The sequence below is a fragment of the Carassius auratus genome, unplaced genomic scaffold (genome assembly GCF_003368295.1).
Source record: "Carassius auratus strain Wakin unplaced genomic scaffold, ASM336829v1 scaf_tig00001591, whole genome shotgun sequence".
Lineage (NCBI taxonomy): Eukaryota > Metazoa > Chordata > Actinopteri > Cypriniformes > Cyprinidae > Carassius > Carassius auratus.
In genome coordinates this window covers 1,615,147-1,630,792 of record NW_020523372.1, presented here as the reverse complement: position 1 = coordinate 1,630,792, position 15,646 = coordinate 1,615,147, and positions in this window count along the sequence as shown.

The window sequence follows — 15,646 nt, the reverse complement described above, 5'->3', positions numbered from 1 at the left end:
GAGATGGGAAAGCAGCTGGAATGTGTGTGCATGAAGCAGACATGAGATGACGGTGGGTGTTGTTCTGCGTCACTACGAGCCCAGAGCTTATCTTGTCCTACTTTCCAGCTAAATATGAAGAGAGTGGAAAAAATAGCATTCATGTTCAAGCGTCACCCTCTCGCTCCGACGTTCCTTTGCTTCACAAAGACATCTGAGGCACGCGCTGCTGTTACAATGCTTTCTTCATCTGAGTTCTTTGGTTTTAGAGTTGGCCTTGATAACTGTAATCATTTGCTTGCCCTTATGATGATGGCGTTTGTTTGTGAGTGTGTATAATTCAAGTGCGGCTTCATCCGCTGTGAATCAGAGTCGTGATTTAGCCTCATATGCGTATTGATACGGTTTTAGAGCATGTGCAGAAGAGCGGAGGTGGCACTCACGTGTCTCGTAACACCCAGCATAGGTTCCTCTCCGTTACTGACATTTCTGTGTGATGTCTGAGACCCAAAAGCACATATGTGTGAGATACTGCCCTGTAACATGCGTGGAAGTCACTGTAGACTGGTGATGATGGGAAATAAGACAGAATGGCAGACACTGATTCAAATCTGGTAATGTACATATGTTTAGGGGAAGTCATGGCCTAATGGTTAGAGCGTCGGACTCCCAATCGAAAGGTTGTGAGTTCAAGTCCTGGGCCGGCAGGAATTGTGGGTGGGGGAGTGCATGTACAGCTCTCTCTCCACCTTCAATACCACGACTTAGGTGCCCTTGAGCAAGGCATCGAACCCCCAACTGCTCCCCGGGCGCCGCAGCATAAATGGCTGCCCACTGCTCCGGGTGTGTGCTCACAGTGTGTGTGTGTGTGTCTGTGTGTGTGTACACTGCTCTGTTTGTGTGCACTTCAGATGGGTTAAATGCAGAGCATGAATTCTGAGTATGGGTCACCATACTTGGCTGAATGTCACTTCACTTTTTTTTTTTTTTTTTTTTTTCTCACATGTTTGTTTTGCAAATTGCCCTCCAATTTCCTTCCAAAAAGGTTCAAGTTTGTCCAGAGTAATCAAGACACTGGAGGAAATACCAAAACACTGGTTTCCATGAAAGAAAAACAATAGTCGCTCATCATTGAAATGCAGCTTGATCATAACACACAAATCTGGTTTATACTCGTGGTTGAGGACACACAAGAGTGACATGGAAATGTGTTCATTCTTCTCTTCAACACAACATATTCAAGGAAAGTAAATTTTGATGCACTGCTGAAACCATTAAATGATTATGCCAAAATTTTCAATGGTAAACATATTTACTTCAAGACTTACTCCCTTTGTCAAGGATGTTTCTGTTACTTATGCTACAATGTCATAGATATATTTTAAAATAATTACAAATATTGTAATATCATCACAGTCAGGGCTCGACGGTGCGGGCATTTCACTCGCATTTGAGACTAAAACGCTCTCGGTTACTCACGTAACCTCGGTTCCCTGAGATGAGGGGACGAGACATTGCTATGGGAATGACCCTTTTCTACAAATACTACTGAAGCCTTATTGAATCATGCCAGTGAAACTGGCCAATGATGCTCAAGCATGCAAAATATGATGGGCTCCCACTCTGTATTAAAGGGGTCATATGATGCTTTGGAGTGCAAGCTCTTGATGCATGAAGAAGATCTGTAAAGTTGCAAAGATAAAGTCTCAAAATCCAAAGACATATTCTTTATCAAAGATAAGACTCTGCCTCGCCCTCCTAAAACGCCTTGTTTAAACACACCCCCACATCTCTACATCACTATTTGGAAATATTTGCGTAATGTCACCCAAATGTTCACGCAAAGAAAGAAGACAAAGTATCCACAGTTAGTGTTGAAGTAGTCATGTCAGAGAGATGCTGTGTGTATCTAGGCATAAGCAAAAGCACTTTATTTGGCCTTCTGAAAGTAGATATATTTAGTAATCTTTAAGATTGCTTACAACAGAACAGCAACGCATTTTATGGACGACCGTTTCGTTAACCTGGGGGAGGAGGAAATTCTTTGCTACGACAATCTGACAATCTTAAGTATTTGATATATTGACTGTTCAAATGAGGAGTTTTGCGCGTCGTGTGTGTGAGTGTGTGTGCGCACACGCACGTGTGTGAGAGAGAGAGTGAGAGAGGGACAGGGTCACACAGTAAAGTCAGCTGTCTTAAAGGGATAGTTCACCCAAAAATCTAAATGATGTCAATAATGACTCACCCTTATGTTGTTCCAAACCTGTGAGACCTCCGTTCATCTTGGGAACACAGTTTAAGATATTTTAGATTTAGTCCAAGAGCTCTCAGTCCCTCCATTGAAGCTGTGTGTACGGTATACTGTCCATGTCCAGAAAGGTAAGAAAAACATCATCAAAGTAGTCCATGTGACATCAGAGGGTCGGTTTGAATTTTCTGAAGCATCGAAAATACATTTTGGTCCAAAAATAGCAAAAATTATGACTTTATTCAGCATATCTTTAATAAAATTATTTAACCTGTTAGGAGGACAACACTTTCTTTGCTTATCATATTTTACATTGTGATAAAACCATATACCGTGATAAAATCTTCAAAGACTATTGTGAAAATTTTATACTGTCACATACCTAATGTACACAGAATTTGACTATAAATAAATACATAATTAGCCTATTAAATAGAGTCTGAAGCTAAATTATTAAAAAAATGATTGTGTTTGTAAATGTCTCTGTATGTCCCCTTAAGCTAAAACACATAATTTGAAAAAATTGCATTGTAGCCCTAAATTGTTTTAATGGGCTCCTAATGTAAAAGTGTACCTTTGTATTATATTCCTTAGAAGACATTTTATATTTGGATTAATTTCAATTTGGATTAATCAAATCCCTATAGTATATCCATAGAAAAGTACACAGTTATTGTTGTTAAGTTGTTAAAAGAACAAATAAAAATAAGAAATATTATTTCAGATTTTAAGCCTTTCTGTGCCTCCCTTGGAAGTGTGCTGAGACCCTCTAGTCAGTCTCTGCCCCCTGATTGTGAACTTCTGCTATAGATGTACATTAAAGACAGAATCAAACCACTTCTACAAACCTGATTATCAAAGCAACACCTTAGCATCAGAGCAGTACGCCTCGCATTTTCTTCAGAACGCATTCAAATCTAGATTACATATTCAATATCATGTTTACTATGTGAAATACTATTTAAATAAATATAATTAAAATAATAAATTGAATAAACATACAACAGCATTTGCTAAATCTCTTAGGTTTTTACCATATATCCTGCTCCAAACACTGTCAGCTGCTGGGATGGTGGTCTTTATCGATTAAATAACAAAGCGCCTCAATTCCCTATTAAATATTTATGCAATATAATCCCATGAGACCTCCCTGAAGCACATGACATGGGGCTTCATCATCATTCATGAGAGCCACAATATGGATATTCTACGAGTATATTAAATGTTACATTTATAGCATCACAAAAGATGATCAAGTTCTGAAGTCCAAGTCATGTTCAAATGCAATACACTTACTGTGATGAGGCCACGAGAGTCAAATGCAGAAAATATCTTTCAGAAAGAACAGACCACAGATGGGAGATCAACTATATGCCAATATAAAAAAAGAAAACTTTAAAACAAAAAATAAAGATAGATAGAGATGGATGGATGGATGGATATGGATATGGATGGATGGATGGATGAATATGGATATGGATATGGATGGATGGATGGATGGATGGATGGATGGATGGATGGATGGATGCATGGATGCATGGATGGATGGATGGATGGATGGATGGATGGATGGATGGATGCATGGATGGATGGATGGATATGGATGGATGGATGGATGGATGGATATGGTTAGATGGATGGATGGATGGATGGAAGGATAGATAGATATGGATATGGATATGGATATGGATGGATGGATGGATGGATATGGATATGGATGGATGGATGGTACATGAATGGATGGATGGATGCATGGATGTATGCATGGATGGATGGATGGATGGATGCATGGATGGATGGATGGATATTGATATGTATATGAATATGGATATGGATATGGATGGATTGATATGGATGGAAGGATGGATGGATGGATGGATGGATGGATATGGATGAACGGACGGATGGATATATGGAAGAACGTACAGACAGACAGATAGAGATTCAAAATACATTCAAATAGAAACTTAATTTGCCTTAGTGAATTTAATACTTTCAAAAACTCATCATGTGTCGGTGAGGATGTAGTTTAATCATAGAATAGCCAGACAGAAAAGAGCACAGCTGCCAGAACACATCTCCAGCTAAAAGCACCATTACCGTCTGACAGCATCTCTGCAGGGCTGCTGGGGCATTTTAGGGCTAATTTCCTGCAGTTTGCTCCTCTGCTCAGCACTCACAACACCAGATAAAGAAGAAGACATGCTCGGGCTCCCAGAGGAGTCTGTCTGTGGGTATTAATGATTTACCAGCAGGAACGTGATGAAACACACACAGAGCTGTGTGCCATCAATATACACGTTATTGTGACATATAAGGCAAATGTTAAATGAAAACAGGACTAAAGCAGGACTAATACATTAATAAAATCTTTGTTTAGCCTTTTAAGAAATCCCAGGCATCTGAATATGACGAACATGTTCTTACACAATTTGGATTCATATAGCAAAAAAAATAAAAAAATAATAATAATAATTATTATTATTATTATTATATATAGCCGATATTTAATTGCTTGTAATTTAACTATTAGATTTGTATTTATTTATTTATTTATTTATTTATTACGTCACATCTCTGTTTATCAATTCATACTGGCTTCCAATAGCTGCTCGCATAAAATTCAAGGCATTGATGTTTGCCTAAAATCACTTTGGATAAAAGCATCTGCTAAATGAATAAATGTAAATGTAATTTATTTTATTTTTTTTAAAATGGGTTAAAGATGAAAAGGGGTTTCCAAGCATCCCAAACAATTAAATATTAATACAGCTTTTCAATGTTCAATTTCTATGTGTATTAAATCACTTTTGTAACTGAATTTGAGGCAGACACCAAAATGGGAAGTGTCGTCTTTGAGCCTAATAGATTGAATTTTTAGTATGAATTACACATTAACATATCATCATACACTACTGTTCAGAGTTGGGATGGGTTAATTATCTTTAATAGTCTTTTATACATTTTTAATGTCACTTCAATGATTCTTTGCTGTGTTACGTTTAAAATAATACTAAAACAAAAACATTTTAACGGTGGTGTACATGTAACGGAAATATTAAATTATAATAAAAACAAATTTCTTTAGGTGCCTGAAATGTATGTATATATTTCATTATATGTCAGAAATTAATGGAATAACGCTTAATTGAATGCTCAGCGTTGGCACCAAATAATAGCAATGATTAAGTTTATAATAACTGCATTTAATATTAGCTACATTTACTATCTTTGAAATGCGATTCAGTAAATTCCTCTTTTCAGCAATTCCACTTCAATTTCCAGTGGGATATAAATTTCAACTATTTATAATCAACCAATGAAATGATCACATTATCAAGCATACTTACCAGCACAAAATGATTGGTTACACTTTATTTTACAGTACGTGAAAATGCACTTACAGTGAACTTACCCAAGAAAGTACTGGTGTAATTCCATGGGTAGGTTCAGGGTTAGTCCCTAGTTATTACTTAGTTATTGTAATAACTACAATAATTACATGGTATGGACACGAAGAACAGGACTGTAAAATAAAGTGCTACCTGATGTTTTAAGGTGGTCACTAACAGCAAAGCAACATATAAGCACATCGCAGATTAACCTCACTGCAGAGGATGTGTCAAGGTGACTTTGTAAAAGCAATTTACACAGCATTTAATACAAAGAAGGTCCCCCTGGAGCATCATGGGATTATGTCTCTTGCACAACAGCAACTGGGGATCCCTTCAGGGGATTGAATTTTTAGAGAACTGGCCCCGATCTTTCACAGCTACACAACCTCCGAAGACTGCAGCAGATGTGAATCAGCCCTGTTCTGACCTCTTTTTAAAAGAAAACCTTTCTGTCTTATTGCTCCCTTATAACCTGCTAATGTCACATTTTCTATTTTAGAGTGTTATAATATGTAGTCTGTAATTTCCTTAATAATTCCATTGGAATGAACATTTAGAAATCTTTCTAAAATGCTGACTTGGTCCTCAAGAATTTTGTTTATTATTATTATCAATGCTAAAAACATAAATTCGTAAGAAATTATATATATATATATAGTTTTTTTTTTAAGAATGCAAATGTTTTTATTTTCACTTTTTATCAATTTAATGCATCCTTCCTGAAAAAAGAAATAATTACTGACCTCAAACTTATGAACTAGGCCTATTGTTAAAAAAACGGGGGTGCAAAAGCATTCAGTTTATTAAATGCCTTAAAAGACTAGGTCCAGGTCTTGCTCTGGCAGCGGCTTGTCTCCTCTCCGCTGGATATCTACATGTGCAGAGTTACACAAGGTGTGCACAATAGTGTCTGTTCTACTGAAGATGAACACTGACACCTCATGCACCGACTTTAGTCTCTGCACACAAAAAACAAGCCCCATGATCCTGGAATCCAGCATGATACCAACATTCCAAAAGCTACCTTGAGGGATTGAACGGAAGCGGACAATCTGACCGTGTGTACAAAGGAGTTCACATGCTTGATGTCACAAATTTTCTAAATTGTATACTTTGTCAGAGGTTTTAAATCTCTTCTGTGACCCTTTCATCATTACTGCAATATTGTAATTAAAGACATGCAGGCACACACAGATTATGAGTGTGCTTCTGTAAATGAAGATTAAAAACGAAGTTAACTGCATAATTATAACACTGATAATGTGTGGGAATTAAAAAGAAAAATCTCAGAGACTGTTAGTGGAGTTTTGTTCGAGGGGAACATGGTTTCCCTTTACATTTTACTGACAATAGTTTTATATTCAACAAAACCTCTACTCAGCATCTTTAACATAAATGTCTAAATGAATTTCATCTGCATGACAGCTCTGGTCGCATCATGACATTATACATATATATTTCTGGCTTAGAGAGATATAAAAATATAACCTTTGAATCAAATACAATTTGGATTTGTGCAATCATTATTAACCCTACAAAGCCTAATGTATCATATTATATACATTAATTTCCAAGGCCTCTAAATGATCAACTTTGCTAAAAAAAACTGTTATACAGTACATAACCTTCTTTATGCAATGTATTATATGCATACTGATTATATAAAGTAGCATGAAAACTTATCTGGACTGAAGCAACTTCGGTCGATTTAAACATCAACCGAACGATTAAATTATTAAAACAAACCTTTGATTATAAAACAAAGCATGTACTGTATGTCATCTAACAAAGACATATTATTGGGAGATATAATGATCTTTTATTTAAGTAGTCTGTTAAAAATATATACATCTCACTGATTTTGTCACGATCATTAGATGGAGTGCCCATGAACTTCAGTAGAGGGCACTCCACTCAGGACCATTCCACCCATCAACCACCAGATGCCACTTGGACACTAGCACCTCTCATACTGTTGCACCACACCCGAACTACATTCCCCATGAGTCACTGCATCACAATCACCTTGCCACACCTGCACCTCATTCATCAGCCAATTTCCTTGCCACACCTGCACCTCATTTACACTCACATAAAAGCAGCACTATCACTCTCACTCTCTGCGAAGCCTTGTTTAGCCAGTCTGATATTTCTGAGTGGTTTTTCCTTGTGTTTGTTCCTTCAGTACCTGACCTTTGGATTGTTTATACCTACTCTGATTCTTTGCTGCCTGCCTCAACATTTGCTTGTTTCTGTTATCGATTCTGGTTATCCCTAACATACCAACCTGACACCATTACTGATCATTGCTTGTCTGACCGTTCTAATAATTAAAGTTCTGCATATGGATCCGAATGTCTCTGTCTCATCATTACAGATTTACATTACAAGCAAATCAGAATTGCATGTTATTTTGGGCCATAAAAATATATTTTGCTTTTTTATTTACTCTCTGTATATAGGAAAATATTCTCCTATTTCACAGGATAATATGTGTCATAAAAGCCTGATCTATAAATATATGATACAAAACACAAATTGCTGTTTTTTACTTTGTTATTAATAGTTTTATTATTAATTTACATATACATAAACCGTTTCATTTCTTTTTAAATAACTTGTATTTCATGTATCAGGCTTTACTTGGGTTAACTAAAATATTTGGCAAAAGTAGAGACCATCCAAGCCACGCAACAACTATCTGTCTTGCCAACAGAAAAGCATCACACAAAAGGATTTTACCGCAGTATATTTATATTTATATTCCATTTCCAAAAGAGATGCAATTTAATGAGCAGCCGTTGTGTTGAAGAGGATGACAGATGTTTTGAGGCAAGCAACAGTGAGAGGATCTGAATGCAGATGAGTGAAACAGTGAACAACCACATGCACTGGTTGGATTAGTGTTAAAAAGAACAAGCAAAAAAAAAAAACATTTTATTAAAATAACTGCATATTTTTTTACTGTTTTGAATTGTTTTTCAGGCAGAGACTGATTAATTTTTTTTTTATTATTATTATTATTAAATCATTATTAAGCATTCCAAAATATTTTAACATAAGAGCAATGCCAATATAGATGAAACAAAGTTTCAGTACTCATATTACAAAAAGAACAATTCAAATCAATATCATTTTTAAATTTAACAAGAAAATTATTTACTGGGTAGTATCTATGTAAAATTTTAAAAGACACTTCCTTGACTTTGTTTACCAATATATTTTTTTGGTAAGGTCAAAATGTCCTTCCATATTAAACCTTTGACTAATCTGTTCCAATAAAATATACAGAAGAAACAATATCTTTTTGAAGTAAGGAACGAACAGTTTTGTTAACATTCATATTTCTAGGGCCAAAACAACGTTTTTTTCCAATATGAGTATCAAATCAATCAAACGTAGAGGGGGGTGTAATACTGTTTTGAGTATTAGCTCTGAATAATGCCAAAACTCCTGTGGGAATTGCATCCATGACAACAGAAAACTCCTTTGGTGTTACTGGAATTCCATGGACAGCTAAAAACTCAGAATAAGTGAGTAACATGCTCGTATTATGCCTACTGAAAACTAATTTTCAAAAACTAAAGATTTATTTTTATATAATATATTGTAATAATTGTTCCAAATAAGGTACGTATGGGGAGAAAAGTTATGTTTATATAATAGAGACCAAGCCAGCAACATTTGTTTATGAAAGCAGGACAAGCTTAAAGAAATTTTATCAATTTTGTAACTTCAAATCAAGAGAAATTTAAGACCACCTAATTTGGAAAAAAAAAAATTAGGTATAAAATTCCACGAAGAATTTGGATTTAGAGTGAAATGTCTGATCCAGTTAATTTTAAAGGTATTATTTAGAGTACAGAAACCAAGTTCAATCCTCCTGATTCACATGTATTCATTATTGTAGATTTTCTAATGTATTGGCAGAGACTGCTTTCTCTTCAGCTTGGTCCGCTGCTGCTTTCATCACGAGAGAGACAGGCGCGCGCGTGATGAAACTCTGGAGGCGTGAGTGCGGTTGTCATAGAGACACAACTATATTTGGTCCCTGCATATTGGAAAAATATTAAATAACGGGCGGCGGATTTTAGCATGCTTTCGGATCTATTCGCTTAATGTTTATCAATACTAGGCATTCACAGGATTGGAAAATCAGTAACGGATGAAAAAAGATTAATCGGATGTTGGATATAACTAATAAATAATACCGTAAAACACACAACACTTGTGAGTGAAAACACTGATGTCTGACCTTTAGAAGCCAAAGCGATGCCTGTTTAGAAAACAGCCACTGAAATGTCAAGTTATTCAAAACATTTATAATTTCAGTCTTTAGATCGGTTGACTTTGCAATGAGTAATACTATGTATACAATGTTTGGTTTGGTTTTCAAATGATCATTTTCTATGTGCTGGAAGTTTAAAGGCGGTGTCGGAGGACAGCAAAAACATTTCAAAAAATCAACTTCCACAATCGTTTTTTTTTTTTTTTCCTTTATTAAAACAGATAGAACAAAACAATAATTTTCAAATAACAAAAATAGAGACAGAGAACATTACAACAACATAATACAAAAAAAGTGTTTAAAATAAATAAATAAATAACATTACCAAAAACAAAGAAGGATACAGAAAGAGGGCATTACTCACATGAAAGAAAATCTAAACATTTAACAAGGCAAAGAGTCCATAAGTCGTGCATATTTTACAAGTTCTGATCGCTTTTGGGTTAAGAGATGATGAGATTGTATTTAAATAATGTTTTATCTCATGCAAAAATACCAAATGAATTGGTTTACAGTTTGAGAATTTACATTTATGAATATAAAATCTGCAGAGGAAAATAATTAGATTTATTATAAAGCAGGCATTAGAATCCGTTTCAAAAAATCTAAATATAACAATTTGGGGATTCATACAAAAATTTTGTAAGATATTTCTTGAGATAAACCAACTAACATCTTTCCAAAGTTTCTGAGTGTAACTGCACGACCAAAACAAGTGAAGAAGAGTTTCAGTGTCATTCTGACAGAAAGAGCAATTAGTTTCAAAATCAGATCTGAATTTTTTCTGAAGGAAATGTTTGACTGGGTAAATATTATGAACTAATTTAAAAGATATTTCTTTTACTTTATTTGTCAGGAAAAATTTATGCTGTATGGACCATATATTTTTCCAGTTTAAATTATCAAAAAGCCTATTCCAATATGAGATTGCGGGAGGGGCAGAAATAATGTTTTCAAGGAATAAAACTCTTACTTTATAATTTCTTCCTTTTTTTTCAGTGAAACACATTTTGCCAATCGGTGTATTTACAAGCTCAGGATAAGACAATGAACCCAAAGAGAGAGTATTGTTTTTAAAAAGCATGAGTAACCCAGAAGGAATAGCATCCATTACTGTGGCAAATTCTTTGGGAGTTACCGGTATATTATATTCTGAAAGAAACTCTGCATACCTAAAAAGCAGACCTTCGTTATTAAAGAGCTGTCTAATATGATATATTCCATTATTGAACCAGTTATTATAGAACAAAGATTTATTCTTAAACAAAATATACCTATTGTTCCATATATAACATCGGTGAGGAGAAAAGTTATGTTTGTAGATGAGATTCCACGCCAGAAGGACTTGTTGGTGAAAGTTAGATAGCTTGACAGGGAGTTTATGAATATCATAATTACACATTAAAGCAAATTTTGCACCACCAAGTTGCGAGAAAGCATGCTGAGGGAAAACATTCCAAATGGAGGTGGGATTTTTAAGGAATCGATTAAGCCAATTTATTTTTATTATGTTATTTAGTGAACTAAAATCAATGAAGTTTAAGCCACCCTTTTGTTGAGTATTTAGTATCACTGACTTTTTCAAATAGTGTGGTTTATTTTTCCATAAAAATTTAACTAAGATTCCATCGATAAGTTTACAAGTGTTCTTATCAATGAACAGTGACTGAGCAACATAAGTAAGGCGAGACAGACCCTCCGCTTTGACAAGCAAACCTCTGCCTTTCAAAGAAAGGTCTCTCTGCAGCCAGCAGTTAAACCGTTTCATTGTATTTATAACAATTGGGTCCAAATTAGCAGAACATCTAGAATGATCTTTGGTTATTTTTATACCCAAGTATGTAAAGCCGCGTTTCCACCGCAGGAACTTTACCCAGGAACTAGGGACTTTGGCCTGGTACTTGGTGTGTTTCCACCGCAGGAACCAGGAACTAAATAAAGTTCCGGGTAAAAAAATGCCCCTCAGAAAGTCCCTGCTGGCGAGGTGGTACTTTTTCAAAGTTCCGGAACTTTCGGGGGCGGGACTTTGGCGCTAAACATTCTGATTGGTTGAGTTCACGCAGCATTGGTTGAGTTCAACCACCATTTATTCGAATCAACATTTTCAAAATATTACTGTTATTGTGTCATGAAATGTAATTTTAAAAGTATTTCAGGCGAGAATGTAGTTGTTTAAAACTCAAATCTATGGTTTATTTATAAAGACAGCGCCTATTTAAAAATGCGTTTCGCCGATCTCAGAGACGGTGAGCTCCACTCGATCAGCGGAAGCTCAGTCCTCATGTATCCGCAGAGAGCAGCCTCATCTCGGATAGATCTTCTGATATGTGCCGCTGGCTCTGATGTCTCTTCAGTGGTTAAAAATAAAATATAATTCAGCTGCGGGGTAAATCTAACATGTTTTCTTTGGTCTGTATTCAATTTATCTATATGTTAAAATGAAAATAAAAAAGGCAAGTCTATATAATATTTCGTTTCATTGCAATGGCTGTATACACATATCCCTGAACTAAGTACATTTCTGCAGCTGTTATTATGTTTAAATGAAAACGAAAGGAGGCAGTGGTATTTTATATCCTATTTAGTTGTATTGTAAATATACTGAGGGGAAAATAACAGTAGCCAAAGCGATCTGAGTTCACGCAGCATTTATTTGGATCATTTTCAAATATTACTGTTATTGTGTCATTAAATGTAATTTTAAAAGTATTTCAGGCGAGAATGTAGTTGTTTAAAACTCAAATCTATGGTTTATTTATAAAGACAGCGCCTATTTAAAAATGTATTTCGCCGATCTCGTAGACGGTGAGCTCCACTCGATCAGCGGAAGCTCAGTCCTCATGTATCCGCAGAGAGCAGCCTCATCTCGGACAGATCTTCTGATATGTGCCGCTGGCTCTGATGTCTCTTTAGTGGTTAAACATAACATAATTCAGCTGCGGGGTAAATCTAACAGGTTTTCTTTGGTCTGTATTAAATTTATCTATATGTTAAAATGAAAATAAAATATTATAATAAAATATAATAAATATAATATTTCGTTTCATTGTAATGGCTGCATATACATACACATATCCCTGAACTAAGTACATTTCTGCAGCTGTTATTATGCTTAAATGAAACCAAAGGAGGCAGTGGTATTTTATATCCTATTTCGTTTTATTGTAAATATACAGAGAGGAAAATTACAGGATTCGCGTAGTCGCTGACATCACACTCCCCAGTCAAATGCACGAAGTCAGAACTAACTACCTATATGATGCACGTCCAAAATCAGCGTACCTTTTTTTTTTTAAATCAGCTGTAGGCTACTTTGTATTGAGAAACGCGCAGACCTACGTCACCAGTCTATTTGCCTAATCTACCCGGTACTTTACACCGTGGTGGAAACGCAGAAAGCAACGGGTCTGGGGGGAAAAAAGTTCCTGGGAAAAAAAGTTCCTGGTACAAATGTTCCGGGTAATTTCGGTGGAAACGCGGCATAACACAGTTTTTAATTGCAATACCATCAATTGAAGAGATCATACTGTCTTTTAACGGAAGTAATTCACATTTATTAATATTGAGACGTAGGCCAGAGGCTTTAGAGAAGAGATGAAGAGTACATAAGGCTGCAGGTATTTGCGTAGAGTCTTCTAAGAACAGAACAGTATCATCCGCTAATTGATTAATAATTAACTCTGTATTGCCAATACTGATGCCTTTTAGATGGCTTGCTTTGATGTGCGAACTAAGAAATTGTGAAGCAATTAAAAAAAGATAAGGAGATACTGGACATCCTTGTCTAACTCCACGGTTCAAGAAGAACCTGGGAGAGGTAGGCTACTGTTACTCAACTTAATGGAGCTGCTACTGTTCATATACAGCATTTTGACCATATTACAGAAGGAGTCACCGAAACCAATTCTATTTAGTGCTTGAAACAAAAATCCATGCTCTAATGTGTCAAATGCTTTGTAGTAGTCTAAAAATAAAATAAAACTTTCTTTTGGGACTAAATATGAATAGTCCAGTAGATCTAAAATTAAGCGTATGTTGTTTGAAATATGTCTGTTTGGCAGAAATCCTGACTGTGTTTCATCAATAATAGAATTTAGGACACATTTTAATCTTTTGGCCAGAACTAAAGCTATTATTTTGTAGTCGTTATTTAATAAAGTAATTGGGCGCCAATTATGAATAAAAAGGGGATCTTTATTTGGCTTTGGAATTAGAGTTATTATTCCTTGACATAGGGTTGGGGGAAGAAATGTTTTCTCTATGCTTTCTCTAAAAACCTGTAATAGAAATGGTGTTATTTTTTTACTAAATAATTTATAGAATTCTGAGGTGAGCCCATCAGTGCCAGGAGATTTTCCATTTTTTAATGAATTAATTGCTTCTGCAATCTCATTTGTGGTAATAGGAGCATCACAAAAATCTTTATCTACCATATTTAATTGTTGTATATTCTGAAGAGACTCGAAGAAATCAGTTGCATCTTGGCAGCAAAATTTAGATGTATATAAATCCGTGTAAAATTTAGAACAGAATTTTCCAATTACTTTTTGATCTTCATTTAAAACTCCATCAATCATGAGTTTCCTTATTGTATTTGTTTTAGCTTGTTGTTTTTCTAAACGAAAAAAATAAGCAGAGCTTTGCTCGCCTTCCTCTAGCCACTTTCTGCGTGATCGGACGTAAGCTCCTTCAGCTTTATATTTGTATATTTTATCTAATTGTTGTTGCTGTTCGGCAAGTTCAGCTTTATCAAAATCAGTCATATCTTCCACATTTTTGGCCAAAAGACTAGCAATTTTACAGATAACACTACTCTCATTAGACTTCCTCTTTTTAGCCAAGTCACTACTGAATAACTTCCACAATCGCGGGAGCAGGGAGAGGGAGAGACGTGACGTCGGCATCGACGTAAGAGACGGACCAAGCTCAAAGCTCTTCTAGGTACCAGTGTAGCCAGAAAAGAGACTCTGGGTGTGCATATGAAAATCTGGGTGTGCCACATTTATTGTCAGATTACTGTGCAAAATTATGGGATAGTATTTTTGTCACACTGCTTCCGTCCAACCATACTCCTAGTGTTAATTTGCAGGTCGTGTCAAAATGTAGTTAATTGTTAAATTTAATAATTTTCTTCCAAATACGATAATTTTGAACTTTATCAACTTGTCAGTGTTGACCAATTGCTTGCGGTGTTGCCAGTAGTGGGAAGTTCGGATAATTTTACGGACTCGGATCTTTGAGTCTCGTTCAGCAAAATGAACTAATCTTTTCTCTTCCCATCTCTATGGGACTGACAGGAAGAATAAAAGACTCGGACCTCATCTGTCGATTCAGAACCATGTTGTGTAATCCGCATGTGCAATCAACACAAAATGAACGAATCTATGGAAGCATATGGGTAGCATTATTCAATTTGGGATGTAATATGCAAAATGACAATGCAATATGTAAAATGGCAATGCATTTCTGTATTTACATTTACATTTTCCAATACATCTGTGCAACGTTTGGTGCAAAATGAAAATGAAAATTAAATTACATAATTTTCATTTGCCATTTACTACACCAGTTTTAATATGTAAAATGAATATAAATTTTAACGCTTTATAAGTTGCAAAATTAAAATGAAAATGTATTACAGAAATGATTAGATATGTCTAACATGTTAAAGCAAAAACTGTGGCAAAATGATCATTTAAATGCTATTTTTCTTAATTGCATTAACACTCACAG